This window comes from Mirounga leonina, unplaced genomic scaffold, assembly GCF_011800145.1.
Source record: "Mirounga leonina isolate KUSES-001 unplaced genomic scaffold, KU_Mleo_1.0 Mir_129, whole genome shotgun sequence".
Lineage (NCBI taxonomy): Eukaryota > Metazoa > Chordata > Mammalia > Carnivora > Phocidae > Mirounga > Mirounga leonina.
Genome location: NW_023270323.1, coordinates 44699326 through 44707614, shown reverse-complemented (window position 1 = coordinate 44707614; position 8289 = coordinate 44699326). Strand labels below are relative to the sequence as shown.

At 38.0% G+C, this 8289-nt stretch overlaps 1 pseudogene; it reads right to left on the bottom strand.

The window, feature by feature from the left end:
- Positions 1-7511: 7511 nt before the first annotated feature.
- LOC118010566 lies at positions 7512-7993 on the bottom strand (annotated as a pseudogene).
- Positions 7994-8289: the final 296 nt, after the last annotated feature.

The window sequence follows — 8289 nt, the reverse complement described above, 5'->3', positions numbered from 1 at the left end:
AGAACTGTTTTTTGTTTGTTTGTTTGTTTTTTACTTTAGCTCCTAAGTTCTATTTTTAGGAATTCATTCTAGAGAAAAAAGTTTGAGTTGCTGGTCACTAACAACCTAAATATCCACCAGGAAGGGAAAGTTAAACTAAATTGTAATATGTCTCAAAGGGAGAATGTTATGAAATTAAATTTTGGATATTGGAAATAAATTTCATGGACTATAGACTAAGAGCATTTTATAATGTTAAGGGACATTTTGTAAAAATAATGTGCACCTTTTGCGTTTTGCATACATAGCAATGAGGAAAAGCACCAAAATCTTAATAGCAGTTCTTCTGTGTGATATTATAGGTCCTTTTTCTTTCCACAGTTTGTTGTTTATTTTTATAAGTTGTATAATAAACATGTTTTACTTTTATAAAAATTGAGTTGCTTTGAGAACCCATTTGATATTTGAGTTTATAAACTTGAAATCAAACTAATCAATGTAGTATGTGTGATTCTCCAGTTTTCAAGCCACTCCCACAAGACCAAGTAAGAAATTAGGAAACCAGAAGTTTATAATAATCCAACACTGTTTGCAACGAAGCAAAACAAGCTGATGGAAGGTGCAGAGGGCTATGGGAGTTGAGTGTGAGACACCATGATATCTGGCCTGGATAGAAACAAAAGTGAAGTGTCTTGGGATGGGAAAAAAATACCGAAATAAAAAAGGAAAGAATGAAGAATGAAGAATAGATGATGCTAAAGAAATTTTTCTTTTGAGATTAAACAATTCAAGTAAACAGTAAAGTCCAGAGTGTGATTGTAGTAGTAAGACACTTGACAGAGGAGAAATAAAGTCTAGGGCAGTGATCGAGGACCTCAGAAGGTGGGCGCAGGACAAACCATCTACAGGATATGCAGGTCCCTTGAGAAAAGAGCAGGACACAATAAGGATCCCAAATCCTCAGTGGATATAACAGGGTCCCCTGGAGGAGGGAGTCACAAGAAAGAGGGTTAAGGCATGGCCTGAGAAGCATGTAGGAAGTGACAGTGGGGACAAGATGAGAATTGTAGTACTCCCTCCATGTTTGGAGTTCTCAGAATTCCGTTTTTAACTAAAAAAACAAAAAAAAATCCACAAAATTTAAAAAACCAAAACAAAAAAAACCCTCAACACTTTGATTTTTAACATTTTTAATTATCATCACTTCTTAAAAAATTTGTTCAGATGTAACCAGTTTTCCTGTGGTACCTTTATGATTGCTTAGTTTCTGAAGGGGAAGAGGTTATAGTATCAGTTAATTTACTTCCCAGCTATCATTACAATGATTAATGACTGGCCATAGAGAAGAGTGTGCTTTTAATTTTTTTTCTCATTAAAATTGTGCAAGGAATGTTGACAGTACCAATTGTACCTTAACAGGCATTTCAGGTTCAAGAATATTTGAGAAATAGTCTGTGGATGGTTGCTCCAGTGAATAGATTTCAAATTATGTGAAATTGGTTTTATGTGAAAAGTGCAAGAGTTTGTCCTAAAAACACATTAATTTTATTAGATTGTTTAGAGGTTTGGAGTTCCCTTTGGACAGCACCAGCTAACTTCTTGGGTAAGGACAGAAGACGAGACTGCTTTCATTGCCTCCTCTATGTACTGGGCTGGTGCAAAATAATTCTCTAAGGTGATGGTAATCCATCCATTCTGAAGGTGGTAAAATGGGGGTGGGGACTTCAATGAAGGCAAATGAGCACAGAGGTGGTTATGACCTCAAAGGACAGCGATCAGGGAGGGACAGCCCTTTTAGTTTGAGCTCTCATCAACATATTCTCAAGGTGGGAGCTCTATGTCCAAGGCATCTTCATCACTAAGATTTCTGGACTTCAGTGCTCCTCCGTGTAGTGTCTTATTCCAACAGAGAAGCCTGAACTTCTTGAACAGTGGAGCAAGGCTTTAAGAGCCAGGAAGCAGAAGCAGCCAGTCCTCCTAAGGGTTGGGCTCAGAACCACGATGGTCCTTTCCACCGTAAGTCGCAAGCAGCCCAGATTCAAGAAGGGCGTAGCACATGTGTACAGAGAGGGAAGGAATCGTTGGCAGTGGCCATATTTCCTGACAGAGCCTACACGTGGCGGAGAGGTGCGGGGTGGGGGGGGTGTCATATGGAGTATGGAAAATTGTTGTTCTTAGCAGGTTGAGGAAGAAATTAGAAAATTACTTGCATAAACGGATGGTATGATAGAAACAAGCACTGATCTTGTGGTGCATAAAATGATAAAAGGATATAAAAATGATGAGACATGGAGAGTGTTGTAGACTGAATTGTGCTCCCCTCACCCCAATTTGTATGTTGCAGGGCTAAGCTCCAGGACTTCAGAATATGACTGTTGTTGTGGGTAGGGCCTTTAAAGGGATAAGTAAGGTAAAATGAGGTCATATCGGTGGGCCCTAATCCAGTAGGATGGGTGCCCTTGTAAGAAGTGGATATTAAGACTTAGAAAACAGACCAAGGAAAGAATACGTGAAGACACAGGAGGAGGCAGCCACCTGCAAACCCATCAGAGAGGTCTCAGAAGAAACCGAACTTGCGATCACCTTGATCTTAGACTTAAGACACCCAGTCTGTGGTACTTTGTGATAGCAACCCTAGCAAAGCAATGCGATTAGTATCTTCAAGACTCTTAGCTCCACTGAAGCTATAGACAAATAAAGAGGCATTTCTAATACCCACCACAGGAGTGGACACAGGATGCCATAGGAACACATTAAAAAGGCACTATATTCTCTTACTTTATATTTTTCATTAGCATAAATGCTCATTGCTTTTTCTTTTTTTTTTTTTTTTAAGATTTTATTTATCTATTTGAGACTGAGAGAGAGCATACCAGTTGGGGGGAGGGGCAGAGGGAGAAGGGCAAGCGGATTCCCTGCTGAGCGGGGAGCCCAACGTGGGACTCGATCCCAGGACCCCGAGATCATGACCTGAGCCAAAGGCAGATGCGTCACCAACTGAACCACCTGGGTGCCCCCTCACTGTTTTTTCTGATGATAAAATGAGACATTCTATATAAAACACTGAAATATAGTAGATGCCCACCATGTATTAGTTCTTTAGATACTTTCTTCCAGCCTATTGTATACATACATAATGTTTCTTCTTTTTCTACCACAGGGAAGGGAAATAAAAGTAGAAAAGCAGAGTGGAAGAATCTGAAACAACAACAATAGCAAACCCAAACAACTCCACTGGCCTATCCTTTGGGCAGCACACACAGAGCTGGGGGGGCAGCCTGGTGTTAGCAGCCCTGGGTCATTTAAGAGAGAAGCCTCTCACTACCAATGGCTGCCGGTTCTGAAGTTCTGTGAGGTTGTGCACATGATCCATAACATTTCTGGTGATAATTTAAAAATATTCTGGATTAGTTCATTCTGCTCAAGAAGAATCTTCTCAAGATGAAACTATAATTGAGAGCAAAGATCAGTAAATAGAATTTTTCATTATTCTAAAATAATAATCTATGAAAATATGTTTAAGTAAATATTAATAGCTATTTAAGGAAGCTATTTTATTATCAAAGCTTATACATGATAAAAGGTTTATTGAACAGTTTATGCTGAAGGGAATTTAACATGGGAAATCTTGGAAGTGGTATTTCTAATAGGATAAGGAAGCATTAATGCATATCGGGGAGGAGTTATTTATATTTCTGATTGATCATTTTAATTAAGCATTATTTCTTAATAGCACTCATGACTCAGGGCAGATAAATAAGGCAAGTATAAGTTATAGGTGTGCAAAGTATTACACCTGGCTCTATGGTTCCTTGCAGCGAGACAGACCAAGGGTCATATCCAAATAGCTATAAAATAAATGCTTTTGTAGTCAGTGTTTCCAGAAATAATGCTAGGAATAAAAATATCCTTGCATATTCTGGGGCGCCTGGGTGGCTTAGTCGTTAAGCGTCTGCCTTCGGCTCGGGTCATGATCGCGGGGTCCTGGGATCGAGCCCCGCATCGGGCTCCCCGCTCAGTGGGAAGCCTGCTTCTCCCTCTCCCTCTGCTCATGCTCTCGCTCTCTCAAATAAATAAACCTTTAAAAAAAAAATATGCTTGCATATTCTATATATTTTTGGGACTCTCTCCAGCAGTCTCTCTGGGAGAATGAAGAATATCAAACATAAAAACACTAAATAGCATTTTGAGGCCTCTGCAAATAATCATTCTGAGAGAATCCAAGAAATATGGAAAGATGCTATAAAAGTTCCTCTAATACCCTTTTGACACAAGGACAGTCTTGCTTGTGCTTGTACTGGCTTCTCTCTCATCCCCGCCTGCCGGTTCAACAAAAGACCCTTGGAGGGAAGTTCCGAATGGCCATTTATCCACATGGCCCACACTTTTTATTAAATAAGGATAAATTCTATAGTTGCCACATTTTCCAAAAGCAAGACAAACTGCAGTGCCTATTTCGGTGGTGAGCTCACTGCTGCTAGTTATAGGCAGCAACCGAGGTTGTGCGTGCCTTTCACTAGGTCACCAAGGAGGCCCTGCCAGGATCTGCCCTTGCTTGCTGTTCTGTCGCACTCCTTCTGCCCCTGCTTGAATTTGACCTTCTGTTTCCATGAGCACTTTCAATTGTCCCTCTGCCTTCATTACCAGTTTATCAGGATTCCAAGCGCTAACCAACAGGATCTAACTGGCTGATCCTGGTTCACTTGCCACTAGGGGTCAGGGGTCGGAGAGAAAGGATAGAACTCCTGCTTTGGTTTCTGCTCTGGCAGATTGGGGGCAGGTGGGGGGTATCTTGAACATAAGAAAGAGGTTTAGATGCTTGGTAAACAAATAATTAAACTTCAATGAAGACCTTTATTTCAAATTTGTAAAATTGTGTTAACATTTCTAGTAACACTTAAAAAAAAGTTTAGCTAGCCTTGGCATGATCCCCTCACCAATTGCATTACTATGTCAAAACAATTGTTTTCCACTACGTATGTATATCAATTAAGGTCATTATCCTTTACTCATAATTTTATTCATGATATAATGGAAAAGCAAATAGTCTTTCTTAAAAGCTCATCCTAGAGGCTCTATTAGAGCCGGGGCAAGTTTCCATTTACTGAGTAATTACTATGTTCCTGGCTGGCACTAGGCTATGTAATTTATATGCAGCATCTTATTTAGACTTCGTAAGGACCTTGCAAACTCTGCATCATTGACTTCATTTTCTGTGTGAAAAAGTCACCAAGCTGTCTATGTGCAGAACCCAGGACCAGAATCTAGGATTCCCTCCTTCCCTCCCTTTCTCTTCTTCCTTCCTTCCTACCTTCCTACCTTCCTTCCTTCCTTCCTTCTTTCCTTCCTTCTTTCCTTCCTTCCTTCTTTCCTTCCCTCCTTCCTTCCTTCCCACCTTCCCACCTTCCTCCTTTCCTTCCTCCTCTCTTCCCCCTCCCTTCCTCCCCTTCCTTCCTTCCCTCCTTCCTTCCTTCCTTCTTTCTTCTTTCCTTCCTTCTTCTTTCTTTGACATCAAAGTCCTTATACATAATATTTTCACCACTTTGCATGGCTAATTAGCAGTGTAAAAGCCCATGAATCCTACCTTCATTAAAAAATCTACTTTTTTTTTTCTGAAAATATGTACTTAGCCACCATCATCAGAGATTCTCTGTGATGTAGCCTGATTGGTTTTTAAACTTAAAAAAATAATAATAATTCCCAACTTCCACTTAGAAATGAAAATGGATTTGAAAAGCTATGGATCCTTGACTGTGTCACTGAGAAATGGTACAGAACATACAGTGCTCTAAGAAAAAGAGGAGTGGGAGATGGTCAATGTGGTCTCACAGTTGGCATTCTTCACTGGGAACCAGAGCAGAGTAGGAAAACATCTGTCCTCAAATGTTGCAAAGGCCACTGCCCTAGTTAAACTGTTGTGAACTGGGGCACTTGAGTCTAAGTAATTCAGGACTTTTATTTTCAGCACATGTCCCCAATCATTCCTGTAGAAATGAAGGCCATTTCTTGACTCCAAATGTGCCATTTACCCTTAGTACACAATCTGTAACTTTTATCCAACCAGTAAAGACAGAAAAGTGAAAAAAATGTCACTTTCTCAGATGAAAGAAGTTGAAAACATTTGAGGAAGGGGAAAGGGAAAAGGGTTGTCAGAGTGTGTTAAACCAAAGACATATATTTCTAGTTGTGTACCCTAATTATGCTTCCTTTCACTTTATCACTTATTCTGTAATATACTCCACTGAACATAAATAAATTTCACCATTTATTAGAAAAGAAAAGTATCTCCATTCCATACAAATCTATATAATACACTCATTATAACTTGGAATGGAGAAGAGGCCTATATTTTGTGAGATTTTCCTATCTAAATGATAACGAGATCTGAATATGCATAGCTTATTCCAACTAGAGTTCAGAAATGGGCCAAGGAGTCATGAAGGCAACATTTTAGTCCTTTTAGACATTCTAGATTCTTCTTCTATACTGTTATTCTCCATCAGGTAAAGCTTTTTGGCTCTATCTAGCATTGGCCAAGGTTGAAGGGAAAGGATAAATCTGAGTAGAATAAATAGTAGACATGTTGGTGGCCATGAAGATGTAATGAGGGGTTTTGCTCAGTAATAGGCAGTGTTATGTTGTGGTTATGGACTCTGGAGTCAGACTTCCCTGATTCAAATCCTTGTAGTTGGTTAAATAACCTTGAGCAAGGAATTTTGCCTTTTAGTAATTCAGTAGCCTCATCTGTAAAATGGAGGTGATGATAAGAACACTTCATAAAGTTACTGTGAAGATAAAGTGAGTTAATAATGTAAAGCATCCAGGTCAACCCATAATAATTCCTCAGTAAATATCAAAGTTATGAGAATTTAATACATGTATTTTCTCATGATTCTTCAAAATTATTTTTCTATCATTACCTAACATTCGACCATAGAGATGAAAAATAATTGACTTAACTCACTGCCTATTGTAATAAATTTTTACTTTATGTCTGATTTTTTATGGCTATATATTTGCTTATTTTTTCCAGATTAACCTTAAAATCACTTTGCCAACTTCCAAGAAAAATACTCCTGGAATTTTAATTGGAATTAAATATATTTATACTTATGTATATGTATATACATATATACATATATATGTATATAAATATACATTTATTTTGGGGATGTTCTTTTACAAAGTTCAATTTCTTGTCCTGGGGTATAGTATATCCATCTGCATATTCTAGTCTTCCTAAAAAAGTGAATCTAGTATTTTGTAATTATTTTCATAGAAATCATCCATATTTATTTTTACATTAATTCTTTTTTTTATTAAAGATTTTTATTTATTTATTTGACAGAGAGAGACACAGTGAGAAAGGGAACACAAGCAGAGGACCCCTTACATTAATTCTTATGTATTTCATAATTTTGCTATTAGAAACTATTAAATAGAATTTATTCTTTTTTTTTTCTCACCATATCATTATTTTTAATGTCCAGCATTTACAATACGAGGGCCAGAACTTTCTCCCCAACTCAAGTTTATAAATTCTAAATTGGTTTGTGAGGCCAATAGGGATACTTCTTCTTGTCTAATTTGGTTTCTGGGAAGACTTCATTCAGGTCCTCAATGGTCATCTGATCAAATGGAATTATGTTCCTCAGCTTCTCCAGCTCTTTTTCATATTCCTCAATCCTGGCCTTTGAGACAAAAACTCGGCACAACTTTTCACATCTTCTTTTTCTTCAGCATCCACCTGAACAGTATATTTATCCTCTGGCACAGGAACCTTCAGGGCATTAAACTTCTTCTCAAAGTCATCTATCAAACCAGCCTTCACCACATTGGCCTTGTAGTAAGCCCAGTTGGTAGCAGGTGGTTTCTCAGGGAGAGTAACCAACCTGGAGGTAAGTGTCTCATTCCAGGATTTCAGGGAGTTAGCAATGGCCTTCTGGTTTTGGGGTATGATCTCCCCAAAAGCTACCCAGTCAATGGTTTTTAGAGCAAGTTTTCACGCAGCCATGTTGAGATCCTTCACCGACCCCCTTAAATAGAATTTATTCTTATGTGTTACTATTATGAAATATTTAGTACTTTGTTTATGTGGATATTTATATGGAGGTTATAATTTTTCATAGTAAAAACATCAAACCTTTTCTGTGTATTACTATTTCTATGCATAGAAAATGTCAGCTTACATCCTGAATTTAGAGCAATTTTTACCTATAATTTATTTTATGTAAAAGCACTTTTGAAAGGTAAAAATTTTAAGTCTATCATGTAAATGCATAGCTAAGCAATAGGATGATTTTATAAATA